This window comes from Typopeltis vanoorti, chromosome 11, assembly GCF_054136105.1.
Source record: "Typopeltis vanoorti isolate ZY-2024b chromosome 11, IOZ_Tvanoo_1.0, whole genome shotgun sequence".
NCBI classification, from domain to species: Eukaryota; Metazoa; Arthropoda; class Arachnida; order Uropygi; family Thelyphonidae; genus Typopeltis; species Typopeltis vanoorti.
Genome location: NC_143559.1, coordinates 26,944,774 through 26,961,340, shown reverse-complemented (window position 1 = coordinate 26,961,340; position 16,567 = coordinate 26,944,774). Strand labels below are relative to the sequence as shown.

The 16,567-nt window shown below is 35.2% G+C and overlaps 1 protein-coding gene across 1 annotated transcript in view; it reads left to right on the top strand.

The window, feature by feature from the left end:
* The first annotated feature begins 1,636 nt into the window (after positions 1–1,636).
* LOC150101395 (uncharacterized) overlaps positions 1,637–16,567 on the top strand; it is a 334,623-nt gene continuing 319,692 nt past the window's right edge. Inside the window, exon 1 of the mRNA XM_090400549.1 lies at positions 1,637–1,888. The gene's annotated coding sequence lies outside the window, so the exon portion shown is untranslated. The remainder of the gene's footprint in view (positions 1,889–16,567) is intronic.

Below are 16,567 nucleotides of genomic sequence, written 5' to 3'. Positions count from 1 at the left end.
GCCAATTTGCCTGTTTTGCACCATAGATTCCCAAAGTTGGAAGGGAAGAACTCTCTTACAAGGAGCGGGAGTTTTCTGGGGGGGGGGACATGTTTTTTGATATTAAACACTTTTTTTTCTCCCAAACACCATATGAAGAACATTTCTAAATTCCGTTGTTTCTTTGAGATATGCATACAGTACTGTAGAATTCAAACTGAGAGCCGTTTTAGCATGCATACGACAATACATTAAGCACATGAAATTATTTTTAAAATTTAAATTCGCTGATAACATACAGGAAACCAAATCTTTATATTTGAAAATTTTATATTTAGTTTAGTATTTTAAAAATATGTATAATTTCATATATATGGAAGTGAGCAGACTTAAGCAATTTTTCATACACATCTATTTATTTGAACTTGTTCTGGTGCATGAAATTTATTCCCATGCACAAATTTATTTATAGTATATTTTAAGGGGGATAAAGTATAAAAGTTAGGGAACCACTGAGTTAGAGTATTCTTTTATAAACCGACCAGCGGGGATTAATAGCCACTCTTACAACCAAGACTATATATTTGAGACACAAATACAGACTCAAATTTGCAGAACTATTTACTTTCACTCTGTGCCTGGGAGTTGTAAGGAGGGATGAGTATACTTAAATCCTATACAGTAACATGCAAACCTTTCACCGTTAATTTCAAGAGATGTTCGATTTATTTTAATCTGATTAAAAAAGTGAGTACATATGATTTGATTTCTTTACAGGAATTTACTGGTGGCAGGGCTTTTTTTTCCTTCCTAGAAACTCCAGTTTTCATTCCACCAAAAAAGACAAACTGGCTAAAAGAACCCACCTACTTAACAGATATAACACACAGATAATATTTGCTTCGGTCGTTATTCAAAACAACTTAACTAATTGGAAAGGGGATTATTTTATCATCAATAAATATGAGATACTACAGTGAAAACCTAACGTGTTAGATATTTTGGGCATCTAACTCAGCAGAATGCCAAGAAAGGAATGCGAAAATATCTAATAACTGACAAAAATATGAATTTATGTGCAAAGACAAATGTTAGCGAAATACTAAATAATATAATAAAACCGATGATATAGAACAGAAAACATTTAGACACTGCATGTGTCATGATAGCAATTCTCGTATGTGTTGCAACGATAACAATTCCCGGTGCACCACTGAACGACTAAGTAATGAACAATAATCATATTTATTTTAGTGTAGTTGAACTGAAATACATGTACCTGCGGAGCAAGAGCCAAGCCTGCTGAACTGTGGTATCTTTGGAGATTTGCTTACCCCGACATCGTCCATATCAAGATCCGAACCGTGGGAAAGAGACAATAATACTATTTCATTGCACGAGCTCGTTGACGAAGTCGATAAGACTTATGAGTAAATGTCGCAAATGATAAGAGACAAGCGGCTGATGAGTCGGTGATGGGAGGTCACATGGGGACTAACAGTCCGATAACGGGACACTTTGGCTGTCCCTTACAAGGCGGAGCTGACGAACATCTACTGAGGTCATGAGAAAGTTATGCCCTCTGAAAGATAGCGATTCTTGCGATGTTGGTGTTTCAGATACGGTATCGGACGCATGCCGTCTGCCGTACGTTTACACCTGTGCAGTAATTGTTAGTAAAGGACCGACTAGTATTTCACAGATCGCATTCGTTGGACTGCAACGAAGTAAACATACATTAGTTGTGTCATTAGAACACTTAAAGTGCGCTAAATACTAATAGTGGATATTGAAGAAACAGAAGAAGTCAACGGAGGAATTCTGTGCAGTGGTGATAGTGGTTTACACAAAAAGAGCTGCCTTCAATCAGAGGAATGTACCTATCATTTACAGACAAGTCGGCGTGATGGTAAGTATACCATTTGAGAAAAATAAGTAGTTTCAGAATAATTTCGATGTTAATTTACTTTCAATACGACCTTTGCTTGAGATGATTGGTACCTGTAAATATTCTTCATTGTGCTACAGACTTAAAGAAAATGGGAAGCGGAAGAGTAGGTCTGTCAGATATTTTCATGGCTCGCAAGATAATATTGTTATTTGGAAAGAAAACGGGGAGAGAGGACATGGTTAATGTTATCCAAGACCGTTATCTCGTTTAAGTGTTTATCATTTTATTATTAAATCACTTCACCATTAAAATTAGAGCCGCTATAAATTATCTTTTAGAGTGCTTTTAAGAAGATTGCTTTTTTGTGCAGAATGTCAGAGCTAATTAAGTCAAAATGTTTTATTTTGACATAAATTTCTATTTGAAATTAAGATTTTACGTTGTAACAGTTTATGTTGGTAGAGCACTTGTAAATACGTGCGGTGAACACTTTGAATTTAATAAGATAATGACATTTTTTTTTTTTTTACTATTAAGACGGTCAAATACATCTTTAGTCCTGTAGTTAACGAGATTTCCTGCGTTCCAGAGGTAACATTTCTCGATGGAATAAAGAAATGTTACCACTGAGGAGCACAGTGTAATGTCAGCTGAAAGGACTGAATTTGTCTGATAGCAACCGAGGTCTTGTCCTATCTCGAAAGAAGCGATACTGCAAACAGTTAGTCAACTGTGGATAAGAGATTAGCAAAGAGGTTTGTAAATTTTATTCCATTTTCTTTTTATTTCTTTTTGAGGGCAGTAACAATGTCATGCTGGAAGATGATATTGCAACTCTGGAAAATTTTGACTTCAGGATTCTCAGGACTTCATGAATATATTTGATGCGTTTCTTTTCTTCACTCGATATATAACTCTGCGGGTTTCTCTGTTTTTGTTGTGAAAGTACCGTTAGTTAGACATTCTATATTAATCACTTTTGTTAGAGCGTCTAATAGTAATTTTATGTTAAATTATTGTATGTGATACATTGAACTGTTTATGACATATCACCAGTTGTAATTTTTATATTCTGAAAAAAATGTAAGCCATATCAAAATTTAAGATAAATGCCCTTGCGCAAACAACTACTTGGATTGCAGAGCATTAACTTTTAAAAACAGCAGGCAGGATCTCAACCAACTCTGTCGAATACACAAGGCTATTTTCTAAATTCACAGTTTCACTCTCTTAAATTCAAGTTCTATGGCTGCTTATGCAAATTATATGTATATCTAGTAATCTGTCGGATACTGTATATGGGAGGATGGCGCTATTACATAAAACAGTCCTTGGATAGAGTCCACTGTTTGGTTTTTACCCAGGCGTTTCCCTTTCTGATGGTCCTTATTACCCCTAATTCAGGTTCACGATTTTTTTCTGCCTTTAGATTCCAATACTTTTATCCCTTAATTCAAGTCATTCCTAGGTATCCTATGGAGTAAATCTGGTATCCCTATGGTTTAGACTCTTTTCGGTGGAAAAGCCTGAATTCAGGCCACCTACAGTGTGTCTATTATACGTTCGCTGTTGTGGTTTGGTCCTTAAGTTTTACTTTCCGACTGATTTGTCTTTGCTGGATGAAAACCCAACTCCCAACTAATTAGGAAAGGAAAACCTTATCCAGGATATCACGCGTCAAGTCATATTTTTCGTTGAAGCATCCAAATCGATAGATAGCCTATAGATAGTGTATAGCAGCAATTTAAATAAATCGATAATTCTATCGATTTATTTAAACATTGCTAGTTTAACAGACGGAGTTTTGACGTTTCGATGCAAAGGGAAACTTTCTTTATATATATATATATTATTCGTGAGAAATAGAAAAAAAAATTCGTTTCATCATTAGTTTTCTGTGGTGAACTCATACTGAAGCCATGATCGAGGGTCAATCGAGATAGACTTCATAGTTATGATCGCTATGATATCGCACAGTGATGAGTAACACTGCTGAAGGTCATTTTATGGAAAACGGCAGATAATTTCAGCCATACTAGATTATAACCTAATCGAGTCATACAGCTTAGGATAGTCAATTATCAAGTGGCAGAAGAACCAGCGATTGGCAAGTAATGCATAAATGTAATTAAGGTGCACACGTCCTCGTGTCGCTAATTAAGTACTTTGCTTCAAATGAGCACTTACAGAACCGTGCGGTGTAGATTAGAATGTAATTTAGCCGATAACATAATGTGCTTAACAGAATTAGCTACACTTTCGGGCCGTCAAATGTAGTGATTGTTGTTGTACTTTAATTAAAGTCCTTAGGAAGTACTCGGCTGTATTTATCCACTAATAAAGATGAGTGCTGATAAGCCTTGTAAGTTAATGACAGAGACTAATGAGAGCGAGCTTAACTATAGAGATAAGTTAAGCAAAACTAATGTTTCATAAGATAAACTAATTTAATACGCACATACTAGCAATAAGTTCTCAATATGAGTTTGTTCATGTGAGTGGTGTATGCTAACTCCTAGTAATTAAATTTTAGTACACACAAAAGGTTACTACGCAGTTTCTCCCAACATGAGACGCACGAACCTCATGGTATGAATGATAATAAAGCTAGCAAGAAAAAGACATATCTCATATTGTATTGTATGAAAAGGTAGTTAGATTTGGTATCTAACTGGATCTTTCTCTCTCTTACTGCCAACAGACACAGACTGCGGAAATTCGAGTCGTTGTCAGTCTAAAGACTTTTCCAGGCGAAAGGTGATTTTCAATGCCCGTAGTGAGACTACTGTCTTGCACACTACAGACCTCAAATGACTTGATAAAAAAAAGTAGGTTTTTCCATATTTATTCAATCCTTAGACTATCCACTGTGCTAATATGCTACAGATTACCAACCATTGTAACTGGGATTATCGTAAAAGAATAATATATATCTACGGCACGTGATGCAAACTATTCTCCACTATTACAGTAATTGAAAGAAATCTCAAGTGTAGTACTGCACTTTAAAATGCGTTCAATGTTTATCTTTTATTTATTTATTTATTTTTTTTTGCTCTGGTGGTAGTGTTCACATTAGAGATATATATAAGATGTCAAGTTTTTAATAAACTTTTTTTTCAACGTGTTTTTTATCTACAAAATTTTACTACAATAAAAGACAGTAAGCTTGAAGACGATTCACACGATTATTCAAAGTTAAATGTGTGAACAGATTGCTAAACTAATATATCCAGAAACAGCAAGATAACAACTGAGATCAAGGGTTTATTATTATTATCCGAAGACCCCGTGGAGTAGAAGACTCATCTAGGAGGTCATTTTGTCATACACACAGCTCATCATACCACACCTTAAACACACTCAAATTCTTTGCAGACACAACACTCACAGACAAGGCATTCCAATCATTCACAACTCTACATGCAATAAACCTGCTTCCAGGGATGTCCTCTGATTCTCCCCTTATCTCCCACCGTTTGCTGTAAAACCTCTCCAACAATGATCTTATAACAACCCCTTACTAACTTGTAGGTCTCTATTATATCACTCCTTTTCCTCCTATCCACTAGACTATAAATTGCATCTTCTCAACCTTTCCTCATATTCGATATTCCACAGATCAGAAACTATCTTAGTAAGTCGTCTCTGGACCTTTTCCAACATCTCTTCGTCCTTTTGAAAACCAGGTGACCAAATCTGTGCAGAGAAGTGCATATGTGGCCTAATCAAAGCCTTATAGAGTGGAACAAGAATCTCCTTACTTCTACAAGTCAGTGTCCTCCGCATCATTCCCAGAATTCTTTGTGTTGTCCTCACAATTTTGGCAACGAATCCCTAAATTTCAGATCCTTATCCACTATCACCCTCAAGATCTCTTATTTCCTCCACCTCCAACAATATATCCCCACCAGTCATAAATTCTACATCCCATCTTTGTTGTTTTTTTTTTAATTTTAAAACCTTACATTTCGCAACATCGAACTCGCATCCCCATTCATTCAATTTATTCAAGTCTTCTTGTAAGGCCACAACATCGTCTTTACTCTTCATAGTTCGTCCCAACTTTGCATCATCTGCAAACAACTGAATATACCCATCTAAATCTTCACCAATATCATTAAATATAGGCTAAACAGCAATAGCCCTAAAACAGACCCCCCACCGAAGGCACACCACTAGTGACTTTCCTCTTCCTGGATATTGCTCCCCCATACACAATTGCTGATACCTATCCGATAGCCAGTCTCCAATTCAATGCACTAATATAATATCCAACCTCATCCGGATATTCAAGGAACGGGTAAGAAATCATTACCAAGAAAGTTCATGTGAAGACTGACCTGTTTGTTAAGATGGAATTACAGCCGAAGCCTGTTAATCGCGTGTGTTCTTCTGGCTGGTTTTTTGTGAGATGAAAACACCCTTCCATTGCCGTATGAGACCAGATAACTTACCTTTAAGTGAATAGCTTGTAAAAGTTCGCCGAGTTCAGATTCTTCGGAACTCAAGGCTTAGCACTTAGTTTGGTGCAGAGTCTTTCCAACTAAAGAAAACCGTCGACACTGAATGGGCTATGAAAACTCGCGTGCTTAAGTATTTGCAAATGCTATCCATCAGGAATTAATAGAAATTTTCCTCTTAGAAATGCAGCAGCAGAATGATGATAAATACTTTGTTTAGGATGAACAACATGAAAACTAGAACAGTTATACGTTCAAACTTTGACTCAACATACAGTATATCTACGGGTTATTCATGATTATTTTCTTATCTACAATTCAACTCGAAGATGTTGCTGCTGTTGTCTTATTTGTGATTACAGCTGAAGAACCAAAGCTTGATGCCGATGTATTCTCTTTCTGTAAAGTGTACAAAACGGTGTGCCGGTTTTGCAAGATACAAACCCTTCCATCTTCTGTATCAGACTGGCTAACTCACCTTCAAATGGAAAGTAAATGTTCTTGGAGTTCTGGAACGGAATCGAACTTTGGTCTTCCATATCCGATAGATATGAATAATTTGGTGGTTAGTGTGCCTTTGTGCGATTGTATAAAACGAATAACCAGACAACTGAAATACTGACATCAAAATCTGAGGTGCACACACGTGGCTTTGACTCTTCTTTCGTGCCGGACAATGATTCAATCTAGATGTCTTAATAAAAAAAATGACCCCTGCGATAGTCATTCCAACTCCAACACTAAAGCTTATCTAGAATGTGTATATTAATATATAACAAATACACTAAAATATCCTGAAAGTTTATCTTATTTATTTCCGAATGGTTTCAATGATGACTGCTCAAAGAATCGTAAACCGTCATTTATTTCACTTAGATATTTCACATTAACCAGTTATCGTGTAACATTATCCGCGCGATTACGCAACTTCCTGACTATATGCGCTAAACAAAGTAATTTCAATCCACAGTAATCGAATCATGGAAACAAAGTTTCCATAATTCGATGACTGCGGGATGAAAGCAATGCATGTAAAAATTTCAGTTGTAATGTCCAGTAATGTAAAAAAAAAAGTCCAGTATGTGCATGTCTTGCTGCAATAGTGGATTTATGTTCACAAACGGTCGAACAAATGTAGCTGATGAACGATCAGAGAAACCCATTCACATCAACGACTGATGAGAACATTATAAAAGCCCGTGCACCTGTACTTAAACTGGAGAGCTACCATCGATGAAATGGCAAACCAACTGTAGGTTAATCACAGTTCTACCTAAGAAGACAAGAGCACAACAGTCGCCAAAGAACAGAAAGATGAACATAAACAAAACAGTTTGAATATCTCTAATCCCCCACTCTCTTTAAAAAAAAAAATCTCGTGACGGAGGCACAGTCAGTGGTAAGGAAACGTCGATCCGTCAACTAAGAGTCAACAGCAAATGATGCGGTTCGTCATCCAGAAACATCCACACATAATAATAGTTGAAGATCCTACACAGTTCCTCACATACCTCCTTTCATCGGGAGAAACGCACCTGGATTGTGGGTCCCACTCATCAATGCTTGGAAAATTGAGGCTGTCGTTAAGAGGTGAGGAAGATAGTGCATATGTAACCTACTTAATTTTATTTTCTTTAGGAACACACAAAGACATTTTTTTGTGCAAATTATTCCAAACATGTACAACACGTTCAAAAATTATGCACTTCTGTACTGTTGTCATTTAATTTTAAATTAATATACTGAAGATACTTTCTGTAATACACGTTTCCATATTTGGATATATACATAATATAAACACATAAAGCGCTCGCGTTAGCATTGTGTTTGTGTATACATTTTAAACAGAAGCATGTACCATTCTCAGTTTATCCGCTGTTTCTTAAGTACAGGCAATAAATTTCTTCCATTTTAGTTTTACTGTTCTGATTACCAAAGGATATTTCAGAAAAAAATAATCAACCCAAGATCTGGATGTTATAAGAACAAAGAATTACAATTGAATGTCACTAAAAACAATGCAATATACCACCAAATGAAAGCAAAAACGTCTTCTGAATGATACTTTTGGTGACAAAAACTTCCCTCTCCTTCCTTAAAATTACACGAAATGGAAATCTCTTGGATAAACGTCTCGGATACATGAACTAATTTATATCTAGAACTGAATCTTATTATCTCTCATTTTTAGCATATTCAAAGATAAATGCATAAGCACTGTAAAGTCGTATTGCCATTTCCCCCTACTTTACAATTCGTAAAGTCGCTTTCATGCGACTTTACGAATTGTAATGTTAAAATTTTCATGTTAAAAAAATATTTGACTTAAGCTTGGACCATGAAAACCAATATATAGTAAGGGGGATTATGGTCCTAACACCAAGCGATGGCATTAATCTGCCTCCTGAAATATCAAAAACATCCACACTCACAGTGGAAATCGAACTTGCAGCATGCTGGTTAGAGAGCAGTGTGCTATCTAGTTGGCGAACAATCGGCAATGTATTGCAATAATAACTCTTCTCTGGTCGGATGAAATTTAATACAATTAGGATTTAGGATGTACGCAAGAATATTCGTGTGGTTCAATTCTGGTTTCAATCTGGTCAGTTTTATTCAGAAAAATGATTCCCATTGATAGTAACAATTCCCCACTAGCTGGATATAATTTAATGAAATTTGATACCAAACATATCTATTAAAATTCGAACTGGTTTCATCTGGGCTGAACTGTAGTGGGAAAAATAAGGCAAAACAAAATTAGATATCCAGAGTACCAAAAAGGGGTAGACGATTTCATAAAGGCAATATAACTTTTAACATTCGTTTTACAAAATACTGCCACACTTGAATAACAAATATTATCCGTAACAAATTTCTCTTAAAGTGTGGTCCGCAGAGCTTGAGGTGGGGGGGGGGGGAGTCAGCGAGGTAAGAAAAGGCAATTAAAATACTTCTCATTTTTCCAACTACATATCTCTGTACGACTGGATTTTCTTCATATCTTCGTCGCAACAGACTGAATGCAGAAATAGATAAGCGAATTCTGTTAATTCAGATATTAAAGAGATTTGAAAAAAATGCAAAACAATGCTATGCAGTATACTCTTATCCCTTATTTATTTATATTTTTTAATTAGAAAATAGCTATTTTTCATAAAAAATGTTACGTTAACATGTAATGGGACTGTTATTTTTAAATGAATTAATACATAAATATTTTTAAAATTTCTCAGTTTTAATTTCTAATGTGATAATTATCGATAGATATAACAACTCAAACAAAATCTCTTTGGGGTTCTCCAATTTTTTTTAAAACTAACGTCCTGAGATGAAAAAATCTGAGAAGCGCCGGTTTACTGAAAACGTAAACTATAAAAAGCTGCTAAACCCAATGTCTACACTGCTCGCCAAAATTAACAAATATTTGGAAAATATAATATAAACTCTTAGGTTTAGTATAGTATGCAACCGGTGTACAATAAAATAATGAAATGAGGATATTCAGCGAGAAACGACCGTCAGGTATAAAGTACAACACAGGAGTGAATACAAATTACCAAAAAATTACATTACAGAAGTCGACACAATATGCTTGAAATTATGATCATATAATATTAGTACGACGATCTCCTCTAAAACAGCTAAAAGTTTGGGCCTTGCTCGATATACGGTTGTCAAAGATTCTGTGGCAACAAATCCCATTCTTCCGTGGCCGTGCAATGCGACTCACAATGACGTTCTACACATAGTTGATCGGATTTACGTCTGATGATCGCACTTGTCAGGTCAGTCGTTGGATATCTTCAGTTTCAAGATGCACTTCCGCCACTTAGGCTCTACGGGCACTGATGCTGTCATGCATTAAAGCAAAATCTGGGATAACCGCACTCCTATAAAGTCGTACACAGAGTTCGCAGATCACGAACAGAAGTATCTGTTCATGATACTTCTGTGCAGTTATGGTAACTATCAAAAATATGAAGTGGTCATTGATCGTTCCGCTCCCCACGAAAACACTTCCTCCACCGTAAATATCTTTGATTTTGACGGATGGTACCATATTTTTTGTTCTCTCCAAATTAATGTATAGAATCCGTTTGCAGCCAAAAACAGAACTCAGAACAGAACTGTACCCCACTTGTCAAGACTCCAAAATCACATGTTCATGGCACCAGTTTGGATGAGCTCTGGTGTGATTTGTGGTTGTTGTTCATTAGCCTCTTTCCATCCACTGCTGGATATAAGCCTCTCCCTAACTTTCCACTTCTGTCTTTAGCCAATTCCACCACCGCATGTTAAACTTTTGCAGACCAAGTCTCCATCTTGTTCTCTGGCGACCTTTCTTTCTCTTGGTATCCACTCCGTGATTAATTTTGTCCACCTTTCGTCTAACATTCTACTAATATGGCCAGCCCATCTCCAATTTTATTAAAGGACTCTTGTTAAGGATTACATTTACCTTGGTTAATTAGTTTTAAGGAAAAACAATATAAAGAAATAAGTAGAAGAATCAGACATGAAAGCAAAGCATTTTGGTTGTATAAAGATTTATCTGCCTAAAAAGAAAGTTTCTTAAACATATGCATTATTCAACTTAGGGAAGTGAGACATGGGAAAACAACTAGAAAAAAACAACAACAGAAAGACAGGTTGCGTGTAGCCCAAAAAGCCACACGCAATCTGTTTTCCTATTTGGATAGAAGAATGCTCCACCTAACAAAATGGGATAGAATAATACTGAAATTAGAGAGATGACTGGAGTAGAAGATCCTGTGAAGATTTGTGTTTAACGGGATACAAACTACTAGTTTCTTTGTATAGTGACCGCTTGAATTGAGCCTATTTAAAACAGTTCAGTTGGAAATGTTTTCACCAGTGACCGAAGCAATCTCAAGAGACAGTTGACGACAGGACATCTTAGGGCTCCGTCTTGCTGTTAGAACCAAATAGTGGTCTCTTCAGGTTGACATAGGACTAGAGACCTTGGCAGCTCCTCTTGTAATGGATCCTGTCTAATGAAATTGCGTCCGTGGTGCCAATGCTACCTTCGAATGCAACTGTCCAGATTCAAGTCAAGCAACGGTGTCCAGAACTTCAAAGAATCATCTAAATGATGGTGACTTGCCATAGTGAAGGTGCTGAACATGTTGCTAATCCACTGAAGAAGCCAAAAGAAAGGAATGAAGTGACGTGATTGCAACCCATGTTTTTATACGCATAAGTAATTTGCATTTTGTGTAGACCTGCTGAGTGGTGGATCAATTTCTATTAGGTACTCGGAAGTTAGATGATGACGGAATGTCCATTATATCAAATATTCGCCTTCGGAGACACTGTTCGAAATAAAATATTCATGAAAAACATTCTGTTCTTTCAATTTGGTCGACTAGTGCATTCAGCTTTATGCGTATCCTCTTAAGAAGAATAATTTTCCATCGTTAAACCAGTGTCCTATTAGTTCGTCATAATTCCGTTTTTTAGTAATTATTGGAAATATAATTCCCCTGTTCTAATGAGATTTAATAAAATTTTGTATTTAAGATCACTCATTTTAAATCTGTCACGCCATTTCAGCTGAACCATTTACTTGCAAAATTAAGCTAAATAAAATTTATGAATGCAGGCAATCATGAAAAGGTGAATTTCATAAAGGTATTCTTATACAGTATAAGGTATTCTTATTCATTGACACACTTCATGAAAAATTTAGTGTAATTAATTTTCAGAAAGTTCTTTTTCCTCTTTTTATTTATTTGAATAAGAAGAGACTGATAGCTAATCGAAAAGTTCCTTCACAATATCATCTTTCCCGTAATACAAACTACATATACAGAATCAAGGGAATTCACAATGGGTTTATAAAAAACAAGATGAAAATATTTGCCAAAGTTTGCTCTGACTGATAAATTTCCAACGGGTTTACAGTATATTCGTTAATTATTTCAGCACTTTTTATATGCTTAAATACAAGATTTTCTTAGGTTGCCGTTACATTTTTAAATTCATAAAATTACTGAAAGCCGAACAGTAAATTACTGAAAATCATTAACTATTATGATTTTCAGGTAATGATATTATATAAGGCGTTATTTATTTTTAAATGTGACTCCCACTATATATTTAAAGCAATAACGCTATTACCATGGGTGGAGGAATGATTTTTTTTTCTATATTTTTATTAATTATAATGTAGTTCTTACAGAGATCGGAAACCCTGCTCTTAACATGGATTTTTTTTTCAAGCTACTCCAGGTCTCCAGTAAGTAGGGCAGTGGTCTCACACCTGACGAAGAAATTTATCTCCCACCTAAAGACAGTTACTAACCACGCACATGGCAGATTCGAACCCGTAGCCTGTTGGTTGGAGAGTATACGTCAACCATTCAGCAACCAGGTTGGCACTTTAAACCAATTATTGGGAATATCTAATTTTTAAGAACATCTGTAAGAGTTTGAAGTACTTCGTTCCACTTAATCTAGCTTCTCGAAGACATACTTTCGAAATTGTTCGCTCGTGTAAAGTTTACGGCTTTCGATAAATGACGGGGGAAAAGTATATTACTGTAATCACAGTCCACTTTCACTCTGACAGCTTCATTTGAAAGAAAAAATCTAAGTTCTTTTTGTGGAATGCTAGAAGCTCCTCTTAAGTTAATGACTAGAATAATTTGTTGTTCGCGCTTATTTTTATTTTTTTTATTTTTTGGTATTAAAATATCACTACAAGATTAAATTGATATATTTCATTAAAAAAAAAAAAGAAAATCCCAAAGATCTCTTCTTCCCCACTCCTCCCCACACAAAGGGAGATTTTTCAACACTCGAATCTGCTTGTAATAATGCCCAAAAGAATCAATAAAGTGCAGCTGACGAAGTTCGTGATACATATTCGACTTCTCCCCGAGGGCATCGATCTTCTCTTGGGCTGAGGACAACCACAAGCATTCTGCTTTCGCGTCCACAAGATGCTGCTGATTATCCCGTTAAATAAAATAAAATAAAATAAAATAAAATAAAAAGAAGTGCGATCTGTATGGAATATCAGTAAGATCTCTTCAGCCTCAAGTTTATATATATATTTCGACATTTTTTCCCGTTTCGCCGTTAGTTGTTTCAACATATCTATAGTACCCAAGAAATGTATAACAAAATGCGAGAATTGTTGCATCACTTCATCTTCGGATTCACAGCTGCTGCTAACACCAAAATAGTTCTTTCCCCGAAATAATTAATGACTTACTATATATTGTAAAGGTGAGGTTTTAAATTATTAGAAATTACGAGACTAAATCAACTTAATATTTTTATGAAATCGTATGCATAATTATACATGGTAATCAGTGTATAAAAATAAAAACTGTATAACATTATTATTCATTGAAATCAGGCATGCTATCACCACCAAAGGAACTAGTTCGGTGTTAAAAATTAACAGTGAATGTATATCTGTTTTAAAAATTCGTTTTCCACTTATTTTCCTGAAAACGTATTCTTGCTGTATTTTTGTTTATTTGGTTCTTAAAAGGACTGTATCATAATTTATCACACCACAATTTATTATTGATTTGCTTTTGTTAAAACACATGTGCCTGGCAGTTCCTTCAGAATTTATTTTTACTGATTACCACTGAAGTGAAGAGTGCGTTGGCGAATAATGTTATTGATGTAGATGACTCATTTCTATCCGAAGTTTTCAAGCAAAATGTTCGGCTCACCCTTACCGTTCAAACAGTTTACAATTGAGTGCAACATACCGATTATTCCTATTACAAAATCGTATAGGAAAATAATTGGAATAAATCTGTTAATAACAAACATAAATCGACGTCACAGATTTTTTGAGAAACTATAATAGAGAAGTTGACTGTTATTTTTCACTGTAATAAACGTATTTTCATTATTATATTTAATGTTCCACATCTTCGCAGTACACGAAATCTGCGTTACAACTAAAGGAATGAGAGTGTATAAAATCCTTTGTATTCGGGATATCAGTTCCAAATTTTCTTTAATATCAAAATTTTAAAATATATATATTTAAAAAATAATTAATTTAAAATGAATGAAAATTGAAAAAATAATTCATTCTGGAATAACTCATTTCGGAATAAACATCTTTCGTTACAAATAATTCAAGTAGAATCATCTGTATTGAGTTCCTTTTGAATTAGAGCTAAAGCACCTGAGGCCATCGGCCAGTGTATTATGTTTGCTAGCTCTGTATATTCTTCTGGCTAGTATGCCAATTTTGCGGGATGAAAAACCTGCTACTTCAGTATGAAGCTCGCTAACGCACTTTCACATTAGGTCTTCATAAGTTTTTTGCGTCCTAGACGGATTCAATCAACACAAGGGATGGGTTCGAATTATTTCGAATGAATGCAACGACTACACTGAGTATTCCTTGTATATAACGTAGAAATTAGCTTATAATGATAATATATATTAATATTTTCTAAATATAATTAAAAGATAAATAATTCGACTCAATTAAATGATATAAATAGTATCATTAGATATAAATAGATCTAATTATCTTATTCATCTATTTTGGATATATCTGGAGAGGGCTCAATATGCTACTTGTGGATGAGTTTTCAGCTATTCCACTAATGTGTATTACAAATTATTTTATACTACAATTAAAGTAAATGTGGTTTTTTATTATTACTAATAATCAACTATTTGCGTTATGTATATATCAACGACCTTTTTATACGTTCACTACTATTAAGTCCGGTTGCAACCATCTATGAATGCTAAGCACTTCTGCAATGCTTATAATGGTTACTGACTTCATTACAAATTCCATGTTACTAAATGTTTGCCGTAGAGGGCGCTGAAGTAAAATTACATTGAAGGTGTGTCTTATTAGCTGTTGTTGTTGTTGTTAGTCACACTCAACTCTGTAGCAACTAGATAATGAGCTGAGAGCTCGACAGTTTCACACAGTCTTCCACACTCCGAGGCTCTTAACAAACCGGTTCATTGTCATCACTTTGTTCTGATTCAGCAGCCTTTTCCCGTTTTTATATATCACGTGACCTCCCCCAAGCTTTTTCTTCCATCGCCACTTCGATTTAATGAGCACGCTGTTTTCTCATGTAGCAATACATCTCCAGATCACACACAGACTATCAAAACTGAGACCAGCAAAGGCTTTCCCTTAAACGAAATCCTGTGATGTCTGTTAAGAAAACCTCGAAGACTGTTAGTAAAGGCAAATCCATAGAAAATTTATCCACAAATCCTACAAAGAATTGCGCTATTTATTAGCCGAAAAAATATCTGTTTAGTAGAGAAACCAAAATGAACTGCGTGTTATGTTGTGCGATTTCTCATTTCAGATCTTCGTGTTTTGGTAATCGCATTCCAGATGTCAAAAAGTCGCACCCTATCCAACTACTTCGATTCTGTGTTAAGACAGGATTTACAGAATAAAAATCTCTTTTCATTCATCTGTTAGTAATAACTAAAAGATTTTTTTCTTCATCATCATCAGATGGGAATCATAGCCCATAATCAATAAACTTAGATTTCGCCCTATATAAAATTCATACGCAAAATATACTTAAATAATTATTTACGTTTTGATTTGAAGATGTACTTCTTTTAAGGATAACTTTCCCGCATCAGCTTGGAAACCCAAAAGACATTAGCACTGTGGTCAGGTCTTATTAAATCAAAGAATTAATACCTTACAGTCTAAACGCGGGACATTTTCAAGTTATTTCAGGATTCCAATAAGTAACGCGACTTTTTCACCGGCTATAAAAATCATCTGCCACTTTCAAACATTCATACGCAGTAGGATTTGAATCCATAGTTGCAGAAGAAGAGAGATGCCAGCACCTCGATCATTCAGGCATACAATGTATAGCAATGTAATCTTGTTTTAGACAAACGCCCTTTGATACTATCTACAATGCACAATGAACTGGGTGCTCTCAGGAACGAGTAAAGATCATGCTTATTAACTGGATAATAAATTTATTAATATACAGGTCTTTTTAACCTAAAGGCGTTTGCTGATTACGCTAGGGAGGCGTTTCGGATTTAAAGCTATAAGATTTATTTACAAGTGATATTCTTAACAGTGCCAGTCAACATTCGGAAGAGAATATCAAAAAAGTATCGTAGTAGCAACAACCACTTAACCATGGTAGCTTCGAAAGCGTTGATTATCAAAAGTAATCTGAATGTACACTAATATCCTCGGGTAGTAGTCACT